Source organism: Myripristis murdjan, chromosome 22 (assembly GCF_902150065.1).
Source record: "Myripristis murdjan chromosome 22, fMyrMur1.1, whole genome shotgun sequence".
NCBI classification, from domain to species: Eukaryota; Metazoa; Chordata; class Actinopteri; order Holocentriformes; family Holocentridae; genus Myripristis; species Myripristis murdjan.
Genome location: NC_044001.1, coordinates 23694833 through 23722263, shown reverse-complemented (window position 1 = coordinate 23722263; position 27431 = coordinate 23694833). Strand labels below are relative to the sequence as shown.

The following is a 27431-nucleotide window of genomic DNA, read 5'->3' as shown; positions in this document are numbered from 1 at the left end:
ATCCACCCACAAACCCACTCATACACACAGACACACACACACACACACACACACACACACACACACAGAGTAAACAAACAATACTGCTTTTATCAATGTGCATTTAATAAAGCAAACAGTTTGCAGGAAGACTAGCTGCAAAAATCAGGGAGGAGATGGAAGTGATGTGTTTTCAATCATTGCCGAGATCATAGTGTCACCTCGGAGCCGGGCCACTGCACAAACACCCCGCTGTGCTCTATTTCAATAATTTTCCATAAACCAAACTAATCTGCGCTTCGTCATACACTGTGCTTTAAGGGGATTTTTAGAGTCTTTTGTTTGAGAAGCAAGTAATTCCCCATGAATCATAATATCACTGCCTGCACTGTAGGAAGGTTGCACAGCATATAATTTCAAGATTGGTTGAATGCAAATATATAATCTCACTTGAAGTTGTGGCTCAAATAGCTTTGATTCAAGCCATGCTACAGAAACCACAACTGAAGATGTTTTTAAATGTTAGTCATATTCCAACAAAATTGAAATCTCACCTATATACAGCAAAGGTGAAGGTAATCCATTACTCACATAACTGTAATTGACCAGTTTTTTTTTTTTTTTTTTTTCAACTGGGCTGGGTATTGCAAAGACATCATGACACAGTAAATATCACACATCAATGCTACAGAAATGATTGGAAATACATAAAAAGAGCTTATATTACAACTTGCTGCTTAACACCCAGGTAGACTGATCAAATAAATTGTGCAACAAACTGACTCAAAACAAAATCAAAATACCAATTCCAAATTAGTAAAACAAAATACACAGGGTGCTAAAAGGTAGCTATCAAAACATTTCATGAAAAAGAAGGTATTGTTTGTTGGTCTTGTTATGTTTTTTTGTGTAAACTAGATGATAATAAACCGGTCACTTGTGGAGCTTTTCACAGCAAAAGGTCAGTCTGCAAAGAAGAGCACAACAACCCTCATTTACTTCAAAGGTGTGTTTGATTTTGTAATTTTGAAAAAAAAAAAAAATAATTGAGCTGAGCTACTTTTTGCTTCATTACATTTTACATCAGTGATTTTTCTTCTACTGTGGCAAAATATCAATGGAGTAAAGGTGCTTCTACATAACTAGGACACTGTACTCTTTCCACCACTGATCTATTATTCTTCATGGATGGTGGCTTTAGTCCGCTGCCGTGCCAGGGCAGCGGTGTGTCATGCCTCAGAGCGGTTTGCTGAACCCTCGCCTGGTCACTTTGCTCTATCCAGGGATTAACCTTGACTGAATCAGTGTAGAACATTCCTCTCCTCCTTACCAACCTTGCAATAGGGAATATCCACTTTTCATATGAAGTGGTAGATGGGATAGATGAGAGCAAGAAAAAAATGTTTTTTTTTTTTTTTACAGCTGTCTTTCTTTTCCTCCCTAGGCTGGTTGTATCTCTCACTGAACGTGTGTGAATGTGTGGCCTTGCGATTGTTCCAAGGGACCATATGGCACAATACCACACAATATAGGTAAGAAGTCCCCTTTTTCACTGGTGAATCTTAATGTTCAATACTGAAGGAGTTAGATGGTTGACTTCACCAATCAGAATCCCTCAGCACATACAAGCCAATTTCAAGCCTCAGCAAGAATTTCACTGGTTGGAGGATAATTTAATGTAATAAAAATGACAGAAACCTGACAGGAGGATGAGAACACTGGATTCCAGATTTTTGGAATTTTTGTCTAACGTTCTCTACATCCTCATTTTACCATGGCGGGTATTTGTAACATTTGTAACAAAATTGTAGGTTGTCTGTCAATTTTAAACTGACGAGGTACATGGCGCACCACTATTAAACAAAACAGATGTCTGTAAGGGCTGTGCTCAGTTCCCCAAAAACCAAGAAGCAAATGGCATATCCTTTACATCCTATCTTTGGCATATCATCTTACCATTGTAAAGAAAAAGCAAATCATGAATGCTAGATTAGAAACTGCACTTCCTACACATGATAAACTTGCATGTAAGTTTTTTGTTTGTTTGTTTTTGGTTTGTTTGTTTGTTTTAATTTTGTCATTGCACTTAGAAAATTTCCCTAATGCCCCTAGAGGTTTTAACCACACTACAGGCTTTGCTATTGTAAAAGTAATTACCTGAATTTAATTACACCACAGCCCTACACAATTTACCACCTGCCTATGATAGTGACATTTGCTATTATATTTTAGGTAAATTAGACTGTGTAAACACTGGCAGGTAAATGAGCATTGTATTTCTGTTTTTATGGTGACTTTTATAGTGGGAGAGTAGGCAGAGGGCTTAGGTAATGGCCGCCAAGGCAAAACTCTTAAACAGATTAAATGCAAGGAATATCTTTTGTGCCATCTTACAGATGGGTCCCTGCAGTAATAGAATTAGCAGCATAGTTACAGATGGACCCAGCATTGATTACAATACAAATGTGCCTTGTATAATGTAGCAAAGTGATCAAAAGAGTGCTTTAACACCTCTGAAGCTTTGATGCTTTTTCACTTCTGAGCTCCTGTGTGGCAAAGGACAAAGACCTTTGAAAATAATGAAGATATTGCCAGCACACAGAGAATAAAACAGCATTTATATTTTGGGGCATATTTTTTCTTACCTTTTTAATGTGTCTTGGCAGTCACTCTGCCTCAAACAACACATTTCATCTCTTGATTAGAAAACTCAGCACTTCAGCTGAGCCAATTATTGTGATACTGAAGGTGTGAAACCAGTGCTGAGTGAATGCATAACAATACTAAACCCAAGCTTATTGAGAGAGAAAGCTGAGCCATGGCCATAGTCTTTGGTTGTGTTGGGGCATTGCTGAGCACTTGCTAAGCAGACTGGACTTACAGTGGTCAGTGGGACTAAATGCTATAAAATGATCACAACATTTGATTCCATTGATATTTGCAGTAACTGGACTATTACTGTCATTGTTACATGGCCTGGTATTTATAATGAAAACATAATCATAAGCTGACATCAAATCAGTGTCTATGTGGTTTTGACTGGTTGCATAACCAGAGGGGGAGGAGGCATTTTTTCCGAGATGGTTCCAGATTTCATTCATCTAAGTACAAAGAAACATGTATTTTCTTAACCACTGTTGGCCCATTTTTACCAGTGCCTAGTGCAATATAAATAAATAAATAAGAATTTGGACAGCTGATTTTATGGAAAAGTCGCCCCCTGGAGGTGGCCTCACACATTCTTGCAGGTGGAATATCTCCCTATATAGTCTATCTCTGACTCAACTCTCACTGTGGGTGATTTCCCTTCATGGCCAGTAGCTTTGGGCGTACTTGGAGAGAGTAAAGTGGTGGTTATACTGTTCCTGGTTATTTTTTGCACCCAGATGCAGAGAGAAGCCCTGGCCTTGATACAGTACCCTTGGGTAATCTCTGGTTATATCGGCTCATGTATCTAACAAAGGGTCCTGTGTGGCTCCAGGGAGAAGTCTCCCTGCAGAAGTAAGAGGGGTCCATAAAAAAAAGTCATTTGTCAACTTTCACTGTGAATACCCCGTATACCCCGAAAAGGCACAATCAAAGCTGGCTCTAGATGCCTTGACTTCTTTGTTGGTGCTCTGATGCGTCACATATGCCTTCAAACTGACTCATTTAGACTGAGGAAATGTGTTTGTAAAGACTTTTGGCATGTTCTAATCATTAGTTACTTCAGTTATGCATATATGGCAACGATTGCTTGCAATCTTCGTTGTGACCACTGGTGGCAGCAGAGAGCATATTGTGCCCATCCAGCACCAGCAAACAGTGTGGCACCTGCTATCCCTTCTTTGATTTTGTTCCAGTGGAGCCAATTTTCAGTTGTCTGGTTTAAGAATGGTGATGAGAAGCAGAAGAATAAAAGGTGGGTGTGTCAAACCAAAAATTCAAATACGAAAATATAGGGATTTTGATAATTATATGTATGATTGATCATTGTGAAATCTTTAATACCCCAGCATTATTTGCAAAATGGTGTGTTGAAATGTAAAATAAAAGATACATTGTAGTAAACACGCCAGACATTCAAACTCACTGGTATTGTTCTTTAAATACATCTCAAAGTTTATTTCTATAGATTTACAATGTCGGTGTGGTGAAAGTAGAAAAGGGAAGGATTATGGGTGTTTCTTTGGCTCAAGAAAATTCTGTTGTTGTTGTTGTTGTTTTTTTTTTTTGTTTGTTTGTTTGTTTGTTTGATTGTTTTGCTTTAGAACTAAGTGATTTCTCTATTGAGCAGTGCAGGAACAAACAATATGACCAGAGATTAGTACAGAGTCATGTATCAGGGCTAAGGAAAGTGAACCTGGTTGGCTTCAATTGTCAGCTGGTGTAAGAGGTTTTGGGTTATTTTGCCGACCTTGTGATGTCTCATCTTAAAAATAATTTGGTAGTAATTTAGCTGATAGTGTAATTTGTAGCACATACAGAATGACATTGAAAGACTGAAAACTTTGTTGGTGTGATGGCAATTCACTGTAGTAGCTGATTTCCAATAAAAAAAAAAAAAAAAACATTGTTTGTGACCAGAAGTACAGGTGGCCTTGAATTGAGTTTCTCATTTACAAGTTACTTCAGTAAAAGGCGAAGGCTGAGAATCTGAAGCTGTGTAAGCTTTCATCACCACCAAGTCAGATGAAAATTTAGTTTTCGGCTGCTCTGAAAGAGAGCATAGTGAAGCCTTTTTGACCTAATGAGATCCGACAAGCTCAGTCTCAGTAACACATCACAAACCTCTTGTTCAGAATATTTTGGGAAAGCCATTTCGGTGTGTTCCTGCTTTCATCCTTTGCCTCTGTGTGTGATATCTTTATGAATGCACTCCGCACATGGAAGTCGTCTTTAAATTAATTGACACTGTGTTATTTAACAAGTGAGAGGACGGACGGGTGCTTGGGGTAGGAGCGCGACTACAGTTCATTTTCATTTGCATTTTATTATCTGTCTGCTTTAGAGTCACATTGCCCAATTAGTACTGTCTCTCAAGTCTGCGAGCCTCTCGCAGTTTCCAAATGCTTGCACCTACTCGTCTGTGCATTTGCATCCCTGAAGCTAATATAGGAAGTGACGGCAGATACCCGATCATTTGCCCACATAAAAAAGTCATACTGGAAATTAGTCCTCTATGCCGGTTGCTGCAATTAGCTGCAGACACATCATTTGTGTCTAATGATGTCCTGTCCAGCCAAATTCTCATTGGTCCAATCATCACTGGTGTTGCTTCCATAAGCAGAAATGTGCATCGTCCCATTGTAGATCCCCTGACTGCTAACAGGATTAATCTATTTCTGGGGGGCGTGAGGGATATGTGCAGACCTGATATATTTTTTTACATGATATATTGTTGGAAATAAAATTATTAATTTTAAAAATAAATATTCAAATGCACTTTAGTCAAGGAAATTGTTTATGTTTTAAAGGAATACCCCAACGATTTGGACAAAATACCCCTTTTAAGACTTCCCCAGGCTGAGACAGGATGTTTGTTACCTTTCTCACCTCTATACGTGGTTCAGTTCCTATGGGTATAATTTTTGTGTTAGCTTAGCATAAAGACTTGAAGTCTATAGGAGTCATTAGCCTAGCACTGTAAAGTGAAAAAAATAAATCTTACAGTAACTCCAAAATTGTCTTATATACACAGTGTATCATGCACATTTGAAATAGACATTTTGGTATTTTTCTTTTTTAAAATGAATCTTTATAGGAGAAGTTAGATGATGGCATTATAACTACTGAACATGTTTATCTTCCATCTGGCGCAGTGATCCGTGCACCACTGAAGGTATAGGTAGATCCACCAATTAGGTAGATCTGTCAGTATAAAATAATTAGGGTTAGGGATTAGGGATATTCTACAAATTGCTTTTTATTTTGTTCATTTATAATTAATTTAGGCAACCAAGTATAAACTACAGTGCACTGTGGCTGATTTAGTTAATCCAGAGATTACGCACAGATTTTTTTCTTCTCATCAATCAATCGTCAGATTTCAGTCCACCAAGATTTTCTTTGGTTGACTACAGCCCTGGTTATGAACATCACAGTTTGGGGCATTGCTAAGAAATTGGTCATGGACAGCTGCATTGGTTTCAACACAGACATTTTCATGATCCCTGTGTCTTGAAAGCTTCCGGTTTTGGACCAAACCGATGATATGGACTCAATAAACTAAATCACAACAAATCTACTGAGAACTATGCTCCTTGGCAGTATACTAAGGGGGCATTTGTCCTCATTTTGACTCCAAGTTCATTTTTCCAATCATAAGTAAATACTGGCAACATCTTTCTCCTTACACCATTCCTTTTACCCCTCAAGCCTTGTGTTTTCTGTCCCAACAAACCATGTCACAGTTAACTGCACAGTTTGAGGAGGTTTCGTTGTGGTTATTTGGTGTGCCTGAGTTTGAAACTGAAGAACCGAAAGTGTTCTGAGCATTCAGAGTTTGAACAAACCATTCCAAACATGCTTGTCGTGAACGTGCTCACAGTGTTTTCCGGTCTAGCTGCCACATGCATGGGGTGGCAGGTGTCTTGAAAGTAGGGGTGGTGCATGGTGTAGGGAAATCTAATTTATTTTTCATACGCCGCTGAGATGGAGTGTCATATATCATGCTATGCAGTTCTACAATTCTGTGCCAGTCGCGGGCCCACAAAAGATGAAAGCATAGTGATCAAAGATACAGTGAGAGAAAAGTCAGCTGGCGGAGATGCAATGAGACCCGCTTCCTCTGAGAACAATATAGAGTGTGTTGAAATAGTCATCCAGTACACTGTCACTGTTGGTTTTCTACTTAGGACAACTCAGTGCAAACATCTGAGAAAAGAGGCAATAGGAGTGAACTAAATATGGAGCTCTTGGCCATACTCTATCACAAACAAATATAGATATGACTCTGTGATATAAAATCATATTCAGAGAAAAATTCCACTGAAGTAGGGGTGTATTTTATATCCTTCCACACAGAGTAAGCTTATATTCATTTATTTGTCCTGGATATAAATGCCAGGCTGGTATAAAGTTTAAAGGAACATTAATAGGCTTATGACTGGGATTTCACAGTTTGAATCCCGGGATCAACTGGAAAAATCCATGAAGGTATATTATGGTTTGTCCTGCTAAAATGCAGCCCAACCACACAAAGTCACCACTTTGGTTAATTAGCTTTGATGAGCTTAAAGGGACACTTCACCCATAATGCCTAATATTTAAATCAAGTGCTCACTGTGTGCTCTGTTGAACCTCTGAAGAAGAAGCTTTTATTTGCAATCCTTCATGGGAAGCACATATTCCAAAAACTCCTAGCCATCCCTGATCCAGTGGAAAAAAAGAGGATCCATGCTTCTACAAGAAATCAATATCAAAAAGTCCCAAAGCCCACGCTCATCATGCAGTATAATAAGAACCCAGCTGTATGCTAATTACATCCCACGCACACCACATGGCCACATGATGGGATTTTCCAAAAGTGGTCTACATGTAGCATTTTAGTGAAAATATGTGTATTTGGGGGGTAATGAGCATGCAACTACAAACTTATTATACTGCATGATGAGCGTGAACTTTAAATGGACCTGATACTTAATCGGTAATGACATTTTTGGAATATGAAGGGAGCCTGTGAGCTAGTTCATGCAGACAACTCGAGTCTTTTTTCCATCACATGGCCTGCACTATTCAAGACATCCACAACAAACACTCTGTCCCAATAAGGCGGTTTATTTAAATCAGCAAAGCGTGCTTACAGTATTCACCCTCTGCTCGTCTGTGCTGCCACTGCAGTTTGCACTCCCACCTCCACCCCAGAATCCAGGCTTTGATTACAGGTCCCTCAATAGGGGGCTAAGATAGCAATTACCACTCCCTGTTTCTCCTGGCTTGCTCAGGCACATGCTCACAGGGAGTGATCAAATCAGAGCCTACAGTAGACGGCATAATAATATAACTAAGTATACACATTTCATTGTATTAACCTCTTACCGTTGTAATGGCCCATCAGTGGGCCCAGCCAACATACTGTCTGTCAGAGACCATAGAGAGCTCAGCATTAAAGCTAGACTGAAACTGGAATCATATGACTCCAGACAGCCTAAAGATTCCATTGATGTCAAGTATGACATCCTTGATTGTCGGCAAAGGGGTTAAATATCACTCCAAAGTTAGGCTGACTTTTGACAAGGGAAAAACTAGCATGGCTGTTGTCAAAGGGGTCCCTTGACCTCTAACCTCAAAATATCTGAATGAAAATGGGTTCCTTTTCTACCCATGGGTCTCTACTTTGCAGACATGCCCACCTTATGCTAATCCCATGCACTTTGGACCACAACCAGTTTGCATGCAGTACAATTGTGTTATTTTTACCTGTTGTAAAATGGTGCATTTGTGCATACTGGGGCCTAAACAGTTGCATAAGTTGGGTTTGATTGGATAGTTAAAACTCTTGTGGATTCAGTGAGACCAATTTTATTCATGTATGATCATGTTAGCCCCCGTAGCAGACATTTCATTGTAGTGAGACCATTTTTGTAACTTGATGCCACTGTATAAAATGACCTGTAGTGACCTCTAGGATAATCACAGCCTCATGAAACCTTACAACCAAAAACTAGAGGCTGAGGCCATTCAGAGGATGTCTGGTTTTCCAGGTAGATTGTCAGAAATGTAACTGATAAAATATGAAGTTTTTACAACAATGAGAACAGTTACAGTTAAAATGCCATATATGCACTAGATCATGGTAAGATCAGTGGAAAAGGGAAGGAATTTATAGCTTATTAAAACTGCAATGAAAAATCCTAAGAAACACAGGACAGTTTCTAGCTAAAAGTCCTGCAGACATGTTGTTATTGTTTTTGAATTAATCATTAAACCACAGATGCTTTTTAGATTTACCAGAAGCTTTTAACCATGATGTCATAGGCTGTGAATGTTAATAGATGGCTATCACCATTTTTATTCCTCCCTGGGACATTTCAGTTGTTCTACATCATGAGTTTTGCAATTTTTTTACTACCTTCAGCTCCTATATTCATTTTCATTAGGAATACCCTCCTCCACTGTTTCACGGTTTCTGCCTGAGGATCATATAGACAGCATATATTGTTAACTCAAACAAGATATGGAACATTGCTTGAGAAGATAGACGTCTGCAGGAAGATAGTCAGCGATCATGCATATGATGACAAGGAACAAGCCAGAGATTTTCCTTTCAATTACTGTCTGATTTATTTCTTCATGTAGCTGAGCAGGGAATGCTTGTCTGCACCAATATGGCCCCTTTCCAACTTTCCATCTTCTCTTCCTTGAGCATCTCTGCTGTCTTGTTATGCACCAAAGATCAACCTGTTATCTGTATCAGGCTTGGAACGTCTTTCCACTTCACTGACCTTGAAAAGTGATGCATCCATAACATGGTCAGAGTTATGGTATCTATATTGCAAGAAATGTCACAATTTAATCCGCTCACCTAGCGATTTGGTCTCTTCTGCCATATTAAAAATATCCCTCTCTTAAAACAAGTGAAAACAATGATCCTGAAACAAGGCAGACTGAGGCAGATCGCTCCACTAAGATCATGAAAAAGAACAAATGGTGTTTTTGAATTGGAAACAAGTGAAACTATTACCCCATCTTAACACACTGACAGACTAAATGACTTTGTTCAGATGCACATATATTGTAGTTTACAGTAGGGCTATAGTTCTAACCATCAGAATCCAACAGTCAGCAATCCCACACAACACATGTTATTTGCTTGAAGAAAATGAATAAAAAATCATAAGGGAAGGCCGGGGGTGGTTGTAACACTTCATTTTTTTGTCTTCTCACTCATTACTCTATGTTAATGTGAGCTATAGCCTTCAAAATTAGCCACTCCTTTGTGCTATAAAATAAAGTAAAATTTAAAAAATCAGTTTCTACAAAAACAAATAATAATGAGCTGAGAGACACATTGCTGCTTCATCTACAGTGAAAACTGGGTCATTTATAACAGCATCCAGGGTTGTTAAAGCAGTTGGAAAAGTTGCGACCTAGATAATGTTACAAATAATTACGATGCAATTACAATATGATGCAATTACATTATAATGGATGATCTGTAGTATTTCAGTGTGTTTGAATATGATTGTGCTTGGAATTGGCACACACATTACAGATGCCCATAATGTGTGTGCTTTTAAATGATCAATAAGTAAGATGTTTTCTGCACCACCACACCAATAGACCATAATATATTGATGGAGTTTGATCAATAGTAATGATTCAGTGAATATTTATTAAGCAGCCGAGATGTAGTATATAATACACTTAGGTGCTATAATGTTCTGGCCCATCTAATAAAGATGTCTGCACTCTTAGATTGTCTATGCCTCATGTATCATCATTGGCTGTAATGCTTTGTTTTTTTTCTCAACTTAAGTTGTAGACTTCTGGATCTAGAGCCAGTTTGATGAAACTCCACATCTGGTCTCATGCTTATATTTATGCTGATGCTTATAAACCTCATACAAGTTAAAACAAATGTTAAAACAAAGCCCATGTTACAATCATGTTCCTCCCACACAGCTCAAATCAGTAAACCTGTTGTGAGTCTGTGGGATGGGCGAGTGCTGAGGACATGATCCAGGTATGATCCACACACTCCCACATGACTGTTTTCATGTATTATAAGATTTGATATGATTTACATGGCATGAACTACTTTAGATTTGCACCAAGCAAGCAACATAATACTTTCATCCATTACGTAAATGACTCGAAATCTCCCAAAGTGAATTCCTTTCAGCCCAGCAGGGGTCATGCAAACAGAGTGGGAGAGGCACTTTGACTGTTCAGTGGGTGCACTCATCAGGTCTTCTTAATGGACCGATGACAGGTAATTTTCATAAATACAGATGAGTGCTGATGTCACAGCATTCAATTAGAATAGCAACAAAAACATGTAATTTCTTAGCATCACCTAGTTGCTTATTAACTTGGGGTTGCTTTGTGCTTTTGTTAAAATGATTTCACATGATAGTTAATCACTTTAAGAGTTCACAATGTGGCCCCAGATGAAATTCCTCCTCAATAGAACCCATCAGCTAAACAAGCTTATATGAAACATTGCAAAGTAGGCCACCTCTGATGTTTTGCCGTGTCGCACACAATGCAAAATTCCTTGGGAAGGAAAGCATTGATCTGCACTAAAGCGGCATAAGTTTTATATCCCCACCCAATTCAGTGTGACAAAACCACTGGAGCTGAACTAATGCTGTTAAAATGCTGCACCAGCTGCCATGTGTTTTTGTCTGATGTTCTGTTTGCTCGCTGATACCTTGCAGTGTACAGAAAAAGTCGCAGATACTTGCAAGTGCACGTAAAAGCTGAGTCGAAAGCAGACGAGTTCAACCTTGCCAAGAAAGAGCTCGGCTTTCTTTTGTGAAGCCATTCTTGAAATTTCACCCACAGGTGCAGATCTGTTTTTCACCAAAGCCTCTCTGTAACTTTACGCTCTGATCGTTTTTAATTCTTTTTTTATTTTTTTTCCCCACGTTCTTTTTTCCTTGATTGACTGTTTCACTTTCATTTCAGCATCAAGGGTAAAGCTTTTGTGGTGGATAAGAATCCTTCGGTCAAGCACATTACATTGCATCTGATTGCATCATGACATCAACTTTGCTTCAGGCCTTGAAAATGCTTTGAGAGGGATTCAGAGGGGCAAGGTCTTCTAAATCATGTTGATCTCTGCGCAGTTAAAAAGGTCAGCCTTTTTTTGTACAAGTGTGTGATGGTATTGATTAGACTATGTAAAATAATTAAATGGCATAAATGTAATTACAGTATGACGCAGATTCAACAATCACATTTCTGTTGCTGCAGTGGAAAATGTAATTGGAAAAATGATACACATCTTGCATTAAGCGCACTATAATTATAACCTAGGACAGCCAGATGAGAATGGGTTGAGTTCAGGACAGGGCGTGGTCAGGGGTGGGCGTATTCACATGCCATGGTGGGCGGAGCTTCTAGGACATTACATTCGGTATAAATGAACAGTAGCAATGAAACGGCAGAACTCAACACTCAAATTTCTTATTTTCATTCATGAACATAAAGTCAACAGTCTGTCATTATGTAAAAGAAACTGTAAAAGAAAATGACTGTGTTGAATGTAACAGTGTGTAAATCATTATCCGGTACATGAAATTCATTGTATTCATTTAATCAGTGCAGTGCCTGTCACATCTGTCATATCACTCCTCTGTCGCCTGTCCTGTCCTCCCGACTGCACCTTCTGTTGTGTTCAACAGCCTCAATTCATGTAGGCCAGTGCCCCTCTGTGGAAAGAAGAAAGATCAATATTTAATGTTTTATCAGGCTATAAGTAATCAAAACTTGGGTTTAGTCTATTTTTTGGGACAAACAGGACAGGATTCAGGATTTGGGACAACTGCTTATAATTCAGGACTGTCCCAAATGCAACCTGACACGCCAGATGGTTTGTCAGGACCATCTAAGAAGTTGTCATTGGAAAAAGGCAGGCCCTTTCAAAGAATCTTGGCAGGTGATTGGATGAACCATCTGTCTATCAGTGTCTATCATGGACTAAATATGTCAAATTCATTTGACGTAGTAGGAGAGTGATGAAGAGGAAACAACAAGCCAAGTGAAATAGCATGAAGAACGTATTACCTCCAACCAGGATGCTTTACTCCTCTTTGAAGGACAGAGTAAATCATTTGAGAGTATAGGATTTTTGAAGTGCTCATGACCAATACAGAGTGTCTCTCAGACATGTCCTTCTGAGGTTCCTACCTTGTCAAAGGAGCCAGTGAGCAGCCAGCAAGAATCAATAGAGCCCCACCAGGCTAAGCTTGAAAGTACACACACCCCTCCCACACACATCCCCTGGCTGTAATACTTCAATCAATGGAAGCCAGTGACCAGGGCCCTCATTTATCAACTGCATGTACACACAGTTACGTGCTGAAACCGGGCGTACAATCGTTTTCACGCCAGGTGTGGTATTTATCAATTTGTACTTATACTTGAGAATGTGTGTAAATTTAGGCACAGCTCTGACAGTGTGTACACACAGCACCTTGCGGTAGAAAAGGAGAAATGTCAATGAAATAGCATTCACAATGGTGATGGGACTAACTTAGCAAACTATGAAGAAAAATCCACTAAATGGAGAGGGTGTAATGCAGGGTCCCTGAGCCACCACTCTGTGAGCGCCCTTCTAGTGGGCCATGGAATAATATGGGTAAAAGCCAGAGTCCTGCACCCGTCCAGTTTTACAAACTCATTCTGATCCGAGCCCTAAAAGCTCAATACCACACCGACCTGTTCCCTGCATTTTTTTTTTTTTTTTTTTTTTTTGTAAATCAATTCTGGACCTGACCTGACCCGTTAATGCAAGATCCGCAACCCGACTCACAGCACTGTTAAACACATCGCCCCAGGGACAGACTTCTGTTGCTTTTGTGTGTTCAGGTAGATTAAATTGTGAGTTTGTCACTGTCAGTTCAGTGTTTGAAATGTACATCATGTATCAAAGCAAAGTTTTAAACCAGGAAACATCTGGGAAACACAGCAGCAAAACTGCAGACTGCCACTCTGTCTGTTCTCTTGTTTGATGGAAGCCCATGGAGATCTGAGGAAGGCAAGACTCCGCCAGTGTAGCTGCTGTGCTAGTGTTATAGGCTTGACTTGCTGCATCATGCACTGAAGAGGCTCCCAAAAGATCATAAATTACCAGCTGTACATTTTGTACAAGTGTCTTTCTTGTCTGTGAGCCAGTTGTAGGACAAATAAAAAAACACAGCGTAAGGAACAGGAGCTACTCCAGCATCTGGTCTGATGTATATTGTACAGAATGTGTAACAAAGTGCATCTTACATCAAAGGGAAGATTCATTACTTCCAAATCAAACCGTCGCTGCTTTAATCAGAGATCATTTTGAATCCATATTTTGTTATCGTCAATGTTTCTGAAACTAATTAACAGGAACCCTTATCTCTCATTGAAAGCAAATTACATATTGGATATGAAACAAGAGTTAATCCTATTAGTGCAGATGGAATATTTGCTCAATGAATCCTTCCAGATCGTTTCTGCTTGATTTGAATGTCCGCAGGCAGGCTCATCTTTACCCAAATTTGAAATTCTCCTCAAAATTTGACTACATTCTGTACATAAAGGAAGCCTCACATCGGAAATGTTTGGGTGACAAAAAGCTGGATGACAGCATCCTGATTCATTTGGTGCCCTTCACAGTCGATACATGACATTCAACCTGGCCCACGGGCCACATGTGGCCCTCCAGGACATTGGTGGTGGCCCACCCAAAAGCTAATGAAATCCTAAAGGATAAGTGCAAAGTTTCCCTTTGACCCTGTGAATCCCAGGAGCCCATGGATAGTAAATAATAAGTACATAATTTTTACTAATTATTAGACATTTTTCTGGTCTTCCTTGTAATTTATCTATAAGTATATTATGGTTTCAGAGGGTTAAAAAGAAAAGAAGTTACTGCTATTGTTGTCAGTGCCTTATGTCATGCTACGTTTAGCATGTTAGTTACAGCAGGACAAATGCTTGGGACACATATATTTTGAGCTCCTGGCCCCTTTTTATTCCCTTAGTCCCTGGAGTAGGATCCATGGATTGTGGATTACATGGAGATTTACATGGTTTGTATTGTTTGTATACAGTTCTTAACATACATTCTAAATACCTAGAATGCTATGACAGTTCATGCCACACAGGATCTTGGACTATGGTTTTTGTTTATCTGATGTCCTTTTAATGTGTCTGTATGTTGTGTGCTGAACCACAACTTAAGTCTCAGAGGACATTAAAGTTTTCTGAGTCTCGGTATCTGGCCTGGACATATTTCTCCTCAATGACTTGGGCTTCCTCCTGACTGTCAGCCACTTTATGGACTTGAGCGGCCATACTGGGGGCCCTATTTCAAAGCTGCTTGTCTCTCGCTCGGGAAGCTTAAGCTCTTTAACACCTGCAATATGAATTATATAACAGCCCCCCATATGGACGGGCAGAGTCCTCTGCATAAACACACACGTCTTGCTTTCATAATTGCTCGCACAGTACAAATGGAGAGCCATCCGTCTACTGTTGTAGCTGACACAGCCTCTTTTTGCTTTCTCTCTGTTTGTGATGAACAGACCTGGGTCAAATTATATTTACTAACAGTTCCTTGTGTGTGTTTTGTGCTACTTGGAGTGGCAGCTGGGTTTGCTGCCTCAGGATAGGGTTGGGTGTTGTTAGGTAAGTTAAATTACAGAAGACTAACTCAAATTTACCGTGATTGTTTAAACATTCATGCCTTGCTGCCTGCTCAGGATATGTCACCCTCTACCCAAAGCATGCTGGGAGAGCCCTTGTAACCCTCAAACAGAATGAAGTGCACTTGAATGAAAATACCATCTTCGCACAAAAAACATCCGCTTATAGTGGGGTATCTGTGTACAGGAATTCAACGACAAAAGTACAAAAGCAGCAAGGTAAGCGCTGCCATGCTGTTATATTTATGTTACATCTGAGACTGTCCTCTGGCAAAAAATGACCCCATGGGTTGTTTGTACAGCAGCTTATTACAACCTGTTCTTACGCTTTAAAGTTAAGCAACCTCTTGCCTGTGGTGGTGAATTAAGGGAGTGAAGAAATCCGCATAAGGCGCCTGGTAGGGTGGCAGATGATTCAATCTGTACACCTTTCACTCAGCTGACCTGAGTTCAAATCCAAGCTAAAGCAGTGTTCTTAAGCTAACATTTCATAACCTTAACCCTGACTTTTTCCTAACCTTAACCAAGTATTTTTAGTGTTCAGCATGCCAGCCACTAGGAAACAGTAGCAAACCGGAAATGGCCCTGTGGGTCGTGGTCTTGCGTTAATTAGTAGCACATATGAGTCACAGGAACGTCTCTAATACAACACAGTTTAGGCAACACTCCTGTTAGTTGTAGAGGAGATGCTGCGGTTGTATAAGAGGGTTGGAGCAAACGATGCATGGTCATATGGGTCGGATGACTTGTTGTTACATCCAACTATAAAATGTGTTTAAGTGAAAGCACAAAACTTGGTTGAAAGGTTCATCATGGGCCAGAAAACAGAAATCGTAGTTGCATTTTCAGGCCACGTGGCCTCAAAGTGGTTGGCACAAGCAAAGCCATAGCTTCCAAATGTATCTACATAAGCTAACATCACATGGGTGAAGGTGGCACTGATTTGCCCGCTGATTTGCATGTCCCATGAGAACAACATTGCCAAAAGGGGGCATAGCTTAGCAAAAACAGGGCTGTAACTTCCAGCTGTGACCTTGGCTTGACCATGAATGGTTTCTCACAGTCATGTCTCATGGTATGGTTAGAATACCAAGCATTTACAATGTTACACGCATCAGCTTTTTCTTTTCTACCTTACCCTCATGAAACATTGGGAATTTGCAAATAGAAGACAAAGAAAAAGAGAAGAGAAAGATGAGTCTGTGTGAGGTTCTCTACTACATGTTTGAATGCATTAAAGCTCCAATTAAAGCACCATCAGCAGTGTAGGTTATATTGTTTGAGGGTTAAGGTGTGTGTTTTCCTTGGTTTCTCCTTGAACAAATAACAATAATAAATTAATATGAAAGAATTCAACCCATATCAACTCCGCCCGCTCTTTTTTTCCACTGTCCACACCAAAATTATCCTCATATGCAGAGCAAAACTTCCGTCTTGAACGCTGTGCTGACACACTCGAGTCACTCTCATGGTGATTGTTTGGGGAACGACTGCCGCTGGTAATCAGCTTTCACTGACAGCTTGAAAAAGAAGTTAAGGCAGTGAGGAGCTGCCAGGCATCACGTGTGTGCGTGTATGTGTGCGTGTGTGTGTGTGCGTGTGTGTGTGTGCGTGTGTGTGTGTGTGTGTGTGTGTGTGTGTGTGTGTGTGTGTCTAAGAAAGAGTGAGAGCGAGTGTGTGCGCATGTCTGTCAAGCGTGAGTGCATGTGCGTGTCATCACTTAGATGCTTGTCTTTAAGCATAGCATGTAAGAAAGTGAAACAAAATTGAATTTCGGGGCTGTCAACCAGTTCACTTTCAGTGGCCTGTCAAAACATAATCTCAGATGGCTTGATCAGACAGTGTATCTCACTCGGGTAAAAGGTTTTCTGCCTTTCCCATGTAAAATAGATAAAGCATACACCCACGGTGAAAGACAGCCTGTAGGCTCTTGCACACAATGTGCGTGAGCGCTTCTGCCTCTGGGCCCGTGCTATACATTGCAGCTGAAACAAGGGTGATGGATGGAGCCAGTTCCTCACAGCTGATTTGCATCATCTTAGCTGTTGCCACAAAGCTGCCATGGGGATCATCGAGCACCACAAGGTTCTGTGTTGTTTTGTTTTGTTCTGTCATGGGAACACCTCACATTCTGTCAAAAAGCCATGCTAAAGTTGCTTCTTCTTTCTTGTCTCTGTAGCCTCTCAGGCACAGGGGGGGAAAAAAGGCGATTTGGTCTTTTGATGCTACAGATCCACTTTCCTAGCCTCCTACTGCTCCGATCGACCCTCCTCCGCATGGTGATCCACTTTTCCCTTCCGAATGTTCCCAGGCTATACGTCTATTTTTTTCCCCTCATCTCTCTCTCTCTCTCTCTCTCTCTCTCTCTCTCCTTCTCTCTCTTTCTCCGTCTCTGTCTTACGCTCTCTCCCCAGTGCGAGATGGCTTCATGTTGCGGTGCACCTTCAGGCTGTGTGTGGGTTGTGGTGTTGTGGACTGGCATCTGGCAACCTCTGATAAGACAGCGAATGAGCTGGTGCTATTCCTTCTTAAAGGTTTTTTTTTTTTTTTTTCCCGCTGGGTCCATTCGGGGAGACCGCTGGGTAGCATTTTTTTTACTGTGTCAGAAGGACCTTGTTAAGAAACAGCACTATACAATATGTTTCAACCAGAATGGAAACATCAAGCAGTGACCACACGTGTTCCCCGGTAAAACATTTCATTCAAAATGCTAAAGTTGCTTTGATGAAAAAAGAAAATGCAGTTTTTTATTTTTGCCACTAGTAGTGCTGGTGAGCAAAGTGGGTCCCAAACAATAGACCTTTTTCAAACAGCAGTTTTTGACACTTAAATGGAACAGAACCTTAATTAATTCCATCAGTAACACCTGTATTTGCCTGCTATTCATGTCAAAATGGCTGCTGTGAAAAAGGTCTGCTATCATGGGTTTTGCTGCCACTTGCTGTCGGCTGTCAATCAAATGCAGAGGTGGGAGCTTATTCCCCAGTCTGCTGCAGTGAGATCCGAATGCAAACACGGTAGCCCTGTAAACACTGAGAATTAAGACTCTCTAAACATTTGAAGGTCATTCATTTATTAAATAAAGTCACTGGGGATCAACAACGCAATTCATGTATATATGAGTTAAATTCAGCAAATCCAACATGTATATGGGCTAAACGGCACTATTGCAAGAATTGAGAATGAGTTTGAATTTTGATTTGTGGTGGAGCCATCAAAGGGCCTAATTTGTCTAATCCAGGGGTCCCCAAACTACGGCCCACAGGCCAGACCCGGCCCACCTAAACAATTGGACTGGCCCACTTTACGATCCCAGATAATCCCTCTAAATATCACCTATTTATTTTTTTTTTCATGATTTCCCACAACTGAATAAATACTACATATAGCAACACAAAACTGCTTTGCAAGCTCAATCATGTTGTAGCTAGAATATCTGATGGAAAAAAAATCATTTTTTCATGTACTGATAATTGCACTTCTGCCGACTTCTCAGTCATTTTTAATCTAACAGGTTGCCGTGACAGCGACTCAGCGGCACAGCTGATTTTTATCTAAAACCAACTTATATTAACAGTTATATTTAAATACAGGCTACTGCTTTCCAGTGTCGGCGCCTGAACAAACATCTGTCTTTTAATAAACTCACTGGCAGATGTTTTATTTCAGATGGGGGTGTGGCACTCCAATTTAATGTCAGCTCCTAATAATGTGGCTAAGCAGCAACAGTAATGGCAGTAAGCAGAAACATTAAGGCTGAACAGTTATATAATTTCAACCCCACCTTTCGGGGGCTTTTGCTAATCACCTTTTCAGGCTATTATCAATTTACCTCTGAAATAAAGACGACAGTTTTCACAGATGTGTTAATTTATTAAATGTTCATTCCAATGTACAGATGCAAACAAATTGACAAATTAATTAAATCAATGGTCTATGCAACTCAAAGAATAAACAAATGAATAACAATTAATAGGCTAATTCATTACATAACATTAACACATTAAACAAAGTTATAACCGCACATCTCCGTGGGAAATCTTACAGGTAGGCTACTGTCCGTGGTGCTGAATCCGCCTAAGCAGGTACTGTCCGTCGTTCTGAATCTTATGAGACATCTCATTCTCTTTATTATACAAATTAAAGTTCCATAAAATTCACCGAGGATCTTGTTTAGCTCTTCTTTACTTACAGTTGAGAAATTAGCTGTTTGCCTGGTGTTTGCCAGGTAGTCTTGTAGACATTTGACGGCCCAAGATGTTGACTGGGCCGTACTGGCTTCATTTCCTGACCTCTCCAGCTGATCCAGCTCTTCACTCGTCACTCTTGTGTATCTCTCCTTTTTCTGTTCTGTCTTGTCTTCCTCGTTCAGCCATTTATCCAAACTTAGGTCGCCAAATAAATCAAAATTGTCAAGAAAGCGGTCCATTATGCAGGCTAACAAAGTTGACAGCGGCTTTTGATGTGGGTTTCAGTGAAATGTTCCATGTTGCCAGGGAAACCACACAGTAAGATATAAGATATAGGCAGAGTAATATTTACAGTGATGAGGTATTTTTCATGTGAGCACGGCTAGCCGTGCTGTCATGCTCATTTGAGATCATTCTAAACCTCTGATTGACCAATCAGATTGCTCGATCGGGTCTACATGTTGTATAATAATAACTAGCTAATTCATGTCACAGGCGAAAATATCGGCTTTTTTTTAAATGCACGGTAAGCTACCATAGCCTGAGTCGAATACCTGTGGCGAAGATGAGTGCGTTTGCACTCCTCCAGTCCCCGGTCCAAGTCAAATGGACACCCACACGGGCATTCCAATGGCCTCCCCTCCCCCTGACAGGCCGCTCAAGTCGACTCATCACCGTGGAGATGAGTGTGTTCCTGGTCCAAGTCAAATGGACACGGGCGTTTCAAGCACTACTGACGCTGTTACTCATGAGCCTATTCTGTCACCAGAGCCTATTCTATTAATATAGATTGCTATAATATACGTGGGTCAATAAGTCCTTGTTATTGACACTCTCTGAACATCTTTGAAGGTCGTAGACCTGTGTGTGTTCAATTATGACTGTAAACAAATCCATGTTATTTACATGCCAAATTCTGTAGTTCATCTTTAATTTTACTTGTGGGATGATTTATTCACACCCGACTCATGATCTTGAGGGGAAGCCGTAAAAAAAAAAAAAAAAAAAAACTTCATTATTGTAAGAGTTGAGCATAAGTTTGCATTTTGAGTTTTGATGGAGCCCTCGGAGAGCCTAGATTTCCCTGATAGCGCCACAGCCCGTGGCAACTCTCGTCTAGCTGGAACACGCTCTGGGCAAAGGCTGGCCAGATGCTTCCTTCACACACAGATTGTGAATAGATTATCTGAGCCACAGGCCATGTACTGCGACTTATCAGGGTACAAATCTCTTTCCAGGAACTTTTGGAATTAATTGCCATCCTCTCAGCTGATAAATACTGCAACATCTCTATTCCACTTTGACGCCGAGGCCCCGCTGTGTTGAATAGCGTGTACGCCTGCTCCTCATGAAAATATTTCCCCTGTTACGCTTTCTCTGAGCTTAATTTTGTGTTTGACCGGGGGCACTGGGACTTTATTAATCATTCAGCAATTAATTCCAAATGTGACTCCAGGGAAAGTGGCAGAAATACCTAATTGCTAGTAATTGTCTCCTTTTAGGGCTCATGTGGGAATGTAGGGCATCATGGGCCACGGATTGCTCCTTGTTGTGTTGGATGGATCCGTCACCTTCAACCTGTTCTCAACAGATGTGACGTGTTGCATGAATAGACCTGATCAAATGTTAATGGGACGCAGAACAATCCTTGACATTGATGACCCGAGTATGGAAGCTGTTTAGGAAAATTACCATCTTTCAGTAATTATCAAATCGAACAATAGCAAGCCACTATTTGTGTCTTTGTGAGGAACTTTCTGTCTTGGGGTGAAATTGTTGAGAACATAATTGTAATTGTAATTGTATAATTGTAATTTTTTGAGATGTACAACTGATCATTTTTTAAAAATGTTTTATAGTTTATATAATTATAATTTAACTAGCTCTATCCTGTAAACCAGCATTTTCCAAACCTTTTCATTTTCCAAAAGACAACTTGGAGAATGAAATCCAAACTGACTTTTATTAAACCACAGACTCCCATTTGCAGTGATTTTGTCTTAGATTTTGTCCAGTATGAAAACATTGTTTAATTTGTATTTATATATAAAATGGCTGAGATGTCATACTTAAACATTAGCTAATACATTATAAAAGGTGACAGTGAAACATATTGCTGAAGTAATCAGTCATACTTTAGTCCATTAATTCCCACTGACCATGCTTCCTCAGTTGGCATATAAACAGCTGGGATCTTTATTTGCCCTCTGTCAATTCTTTTGTTTGGACTCCTACCTGTCTAGTATTAGGTCAAACGCAAGAAAGCACATGATCATACAATTATACTGGCCACATTTGAGACTGTCCTCTAGCAAAAAAACGACCCTATAGGTCATTTGTACAGCAGCTAATTCCAAGCTATAGTTCCATTTTAGAGTTAAGTGACCTCTAGTGGTCCTGAAAATAACGACACTGTGGTGTGGTATCGAGATGTTGGTGGAGTGGCTTTATGGATTGGAGGACTTGTTGCTAATTTTTGTTTTCAGTGAATTTCCTCCGTGCATCAGCAGTGGATTTCTTTTTTTCTGTCTTGAAAACTAGGCTTGTTTGGGTCATTTGGCAAAAGGCTACAAATATTAACATGCACTCTTATGCACTCATACAAACACACAGCATTTTGGCCCTGACTGTCTCACCCTTCACTCCATCTCATGCTTCAAAGGTTCAGAGGTTTGGGCGGGAAAGCTGTCTGGAGCCTTGTGATCTGTCAGGCACAGGGAGCCGAGCAAATAGTAAATGAAGAAGCGACACACAAGTGAGATGGTTTGAGTGGATAAAGGGACCGAAAGCAGCAGGCGTGGGCACGGAAATGTCAATTACCCATTTGAGTCAGTTAAATATAGCTTAGAACCTATGGCTTGGGGAGGGGTGGGTGTGCGGGGGGGTGTTTTGTAATGGCTACAGGAGCGTATCTGCCACTGGAACTGTGAAGCCGGCTTTCAACTCGGGTTTGTGTGGGAGCTGTCTGGTAAATATCCAAAAATGGCATGGAAAAGACTGTATAGTAAACTGAGTCATGCAAACACTTTTATCGTGTTTTGCACTGTGTGCAGGCGGCATATCTCCACTTCTAGAGCCACTCTTTCAGCACAGTTATGAGCTAAACCAATTAGAATAATTTAGTGATAGTCTCATCATCAAATCCCACATTACAGATTAGTTTTTTAACACTCTCCATGTCCAATTTGCTCCCATTCTCATGTTGCTCATATTTTGCACAAGAACTGATGAAACCATTCCTATTGTCCCTTCCTTTCATATTGGTCTGCTCTTGGCGTGAAAGTGAGTTTTATAACAAACACTCTTTTTCACAGTGTAGTGGAGCTGTGTGATTCTGAGCCCGGAGACATTTTGTAAAAGTGGAGTGAAGTGATGATGCAGAAGTGGACACAATATGTTCAGCGCATGATAACGAAAGCACATATTCAGCAGGTCTTGTTCCCACATCCGGGCTCAGATTTAGCATCAGTATCAATCTCCCTGTTGTGAGCTGGAAGAACAGGCAGATAATAACAAAACTGGAGAAGCTATAGGCCCGATGGGTTATTTGATTTCTTTCGATTAGACTATCCACCGCCTGCTGTCAGTGGCAAGTGTTGACAGCCATTTTGTTGCTGTGGCGCTGATAACACATGCTGCAATTTGATACCAGTACACAACTGTTTATGCCCGGGCAATGTATAGTTTCACTAACTGATTCAAGTTTACCATGGACAAAAACTTGTTCCATGAATATAAATGTTCCATAATTCTACATGTCAGAATATTTCATTTTGATTCATAAATTTAGGGATTTTGGTATTATTTAAAACAAAATCCCATTACTTCTACATTGTGGAAAATGGTATTTTCACTGGTGATGTCATGCTGAACCAGTAGGCATGAACAAAAACTTCAGCAAATAAAAACATGAACTTTTTGAACTAGTGTGCCCCTCCTGAATAAAACCACCTTTCTCTATCCAGGTCATCTCCCATTAGTTTACACTCTTTTGACGGGCGTTTGTGTTATGCCCCGCCCCAACAACCTGCTTTAATAGGAAATAGGCCCACATCAAATTATCCATTCATTAATTTTCCAAACTGTTTATTCTAAATAGTGTCATGGAGATGCTGAAGCCGTTCCCCAATCCCAGCAATCATTGGGAAGCGCTGGGATCAGGGAACACCCCGAACAGGCCACCAGACCATCTACATCTAATTAAAGGGACAGTAAATGTGAGTTTTATAATTTACTGTAGTATCATACTTAAGAACTATCTTCATCATCCACCCAGATTTGAGAGTTCCTTAACGTCACTAACTAATTGATTCCAGGGGCTTAAATCCCCCTTGTGGGTTAATGATATTATTTCAGCTGTCGTAAGACCATCCAGCTGTCCAGCAAGGTGAAAATATCCCACGTGTTGGAACTAAAAGAGCTATGACTCTTCTGTTTCTATTCTATGTTTCTGTTCGTATTCTGACTTGCTAACAACTGACACTTTGGAGGCTTGTGCTCGTAGAGCTGATGTGAGAAAGTTCACAATTGTCACGATCGCTAGTTAAAGCTCCACATTAGACTGAAGCACTTCTAATGTCTAATGTAACATTAGGTTTGCAAAACAATCCTTGACGTGCCACACTAACAAGCGCAAGGAATAAAACCGGATGATGTTTTCAGATTAGATTGCTCCACTCTTACGTGTGAAAGATTAAAAATAATCATTTAACTTACAGGCCTCTCTCTGCGTTGAAAGGACTTCAGATTCTCACAGTTTCCTCATGTTTTCTACACCTAATGATGGCAATAAAAATAATTTAATTGGAAAATCGTATATTTTAGTTTACCATCCCTTTAAGAAAGCAAGGGGCTCCTAAAGCCGTGCATTAATAGTGTTCAGCGTTCATCATTCAAACAACAGATACTTTGTACAATCACTTTATATTGGTTGAGAGAAAAATAAACACCTGTTGAAGCATAATTCTCCATCTGCAGGATCTACTTCATAATCAGGCTTTTGGCGCATCAAATGTCCCTGACACTTGATTGCAACCTGCTGTACTTTGATGAGTCAGTTCACCGCCAGTGACACATTTGGTGCTGAATGTAAATGACGACTGGCAACAAGGATTTTAGATCTCGGATGCACAGCTACAGTCCCTTATGTGTTTTAGGTAATCATGAATGGGACGATGAAAGGGGGGACATTCTGGCTTCTTTTGCCAGTGCATCTGTCACCTTCGTGTTTTTGCCAACCCACGTATGATAATTTCTCTTGTAACCCATTTAACAAATGTAGTTTTCTTTGTCTGACGAGCATTCGCCACCAAGCAGCAGCTGTCCCCAGGTCTGTTGTGTGATCTTATTATGAGGAACTTTGGGAAAAAAAAAAAAAAAAAAAAAAAAAAAAACATTATTATAATTTTATTTCACCAGGAAACGGATACAAGTTACTGGAAGGGCCGAATGAATGGGATACATCCAGGGACATAATAGCCACTACAAGCTTGTTCCTAGATGTCGTATCACACAAAAACAGCGTAGAGATAAACAGACACAACGCAAGCCGAGAAAGGTTAATTAGCTAGGCGGTGGTGAAAAAGAGAGAACAATTTCATTTTTACCTTCTAGCCTTGGGGAGCGTAAATTAATTTGATCTTGTTATGTGCTGTGGAGACTCCTACCCCTCACCCCACCCCTCCACTCCCTCACCCACCCACCCTTGTGCTGGCATTCATTATTGCATGAGGGGGCTTTCATCAAATACCAAAGTGAGCGGTGACGGGTGGTCAGATTAATCACAGTGTGTATGTGTGTTTAAGGTTGGGGTGTTGAAGGTATGTAGGTGATTAGCACATGAGAAAGGTGAGCCAGAGGAACGGCGAGGGAACACAGTCTTAATAATTCTGACCTTTCCCAATATGACGGCTTGTTAAAGAATCAGCTGTCTCTTCTGCCGCAGGAAAATATGTGAGACAAACAATGAAGAACAAAAAAAAAAAAAAAAAAAAGGATAATGTTGATCAGCTGTTCATGCATAATTCCAACGTATTCCCTCTGCTACTCAGCAAACATTTTGATGTTGAATAGATGTTGATACGACAGCCTGTTCCGGCACTGAAAACACATAATATGATGCCAAAATGAAGGTTCATCCCCAAAATCAAGCCATTCTGTTTCATCTTCAGTATTATAATCTTATTTTCTTTTAAACAAGAGAAAAAATCTGCCAGTGGGTTAAGATAATCCTGCTTGTCTCAGATGCTAATCAACTTGTTTCCAGAATTTTCTTGAATCAAGTTTCATTCTCTTGGTACGAGCATGCTGATCCTTCCTTATTTCAGCATATTTTTGTTCCCAGAAAAATTCCCAAAACAAGTGCAACTGCACTGGAAGCTTGTAAGTTTATTTTAAGAGTAAGATTTTTTTTTTTTTTTTTTTTTTGCACTGTTGAAATAGCATCTGTATGTCCTCCGTTGAGGCTGGCTGCACTGTTTAGTGAAATCAGGAACTAAATATCTTTGATATCAGTTCAAAACAGTATACAAATCTGTCTTCATATGATTTTTCCCTACATAATAATGCCATATTGTGGAAATTCTGTGCTTGTTTAGGTTGTAGGTGGGCCACTTGGACATTGGCATCCAAATATTAGCTGGTATGGCAGATTAAATAGACAGAGGAAAACTTGGTGGCGTTTGCATGCCTAAGTGGAGATACATTACTGTCATTTACTTTGGGCAGATTACCTGAGCCTGTTGAACTTCATCCTCCTTAATTTCCTCGACAATGGCTTTATCAGACTGACGGAAGCATTACATTTAATCACTTCCCAAAAAAAGGCACCTGAAAACCTGCTCATAGGTTGATGTAATCCTCAGTCGCCGGTTCTCACTGTTGTCGGAGGGTAGACCTATTCAGGTATTCTCTTCTCATCTGGCAGACACAGAGGATTTGGTACAATGTGTGTGCTGGTATATGCGATTGAACAGAAAGATTACCTTGCTTATCATTGAGAGAAGCGTTAGGTTTCAGCTACAATGCGGTGCCCCCATTTTCCATTCAAATAATTTCCATCTTTTGCCAGAGATTTTCCATGTCAGCAGAGGCACTGATTCAGCTCATAAATCTTGAGTGCAAGTTTCCACTTACTATAAATGTAATTTCCGGAAGATCCATGCGAGATGGCAGTGTAGGAGAATGAAAGAAAAAAGCTATGTAAATATCATTTTAAAGCTGCACTTGGGCATCCTTGCACGTTGGCAGCTCCATAAGGCGGGAGGTGGGGGCTGTAAAATGTTAGCGTGAATACCCAGAAATCCTGTAATGTGACGTCATTAAACTGCACACAGCATGCTTATGTTTACAAAGGGAGCAGAGAGGCAAAAAATCTAATGCTGGTGATCCAGCCTTCTCTAGACAGAGTGCTTGCTGGAGGCAGTTTGGATCTCTTAATGTTTCTGTTTGTCACTAACCGTGAATGGACAAGCGCCCACACCTGACATCAGAATTTCATTTTGGCAAAGTCTGCTGTCAAAGAGCCTACCACATCTCAATCAGTGGGGATGGGACACAGCCCAGCATAAAACTCTTCCCATGTGCAGCTCTATAATATTTTCCCACTGAAAACAATTGGTCAGCTGGAAATCCAGCCAAGCTTGATTGGGAGTAAGCTTTACTGGCAAAATTGTAACATGAACCAATTAGAGACAGGCAAAATTGGTCTCCCTGTCTCCTTTTCTTGACAGTTAGCCCAACATCATTCGTGTATGAGCAATTTAGGCCTACTTTTGATGACCTTCTGGTATACGTATAAGTATAAATTCTGGATAACTAATCTATTAATCCAGTATGTTTGAGTGACTTGTATGAGTGTATAAATTCTGGATAACTAATCTATTAATCCAGTATGAAAATCCATGATAACTACAATGCTTATTAAACAGCA

At 40.2% G+C, this 27431-nt stretch overlaps 1 protein-coding gene across 3 annotated transcripts in view; it reads left to right on the top strand.

Moving 5' to 3' along the window:
* The window catches only part of LOC115354019 (leucine-rich repeat and fibronectin type-III domain-containing protein 2), a 132621-nt gene that overhangs the window by 90517 nt on the left and 14673 nt on the right, over positions 1-27431 (top strand). For 2 of the 3 annotated variants that reach the window (XM_030044164.1, XM_030044162.1), the window contains exon 4: positions 1424-1511. The gene's annotated coding sequence lies outside the window, so the exon portion shown is untranslated. Of the gene's footprint in view, positions 1-1423; positions 1512-10584; positions 10646-27431 lie in introns of all 3 variants that reach the window. The other variant, XM_030044165.1, reaches the window with a different exon arrangement.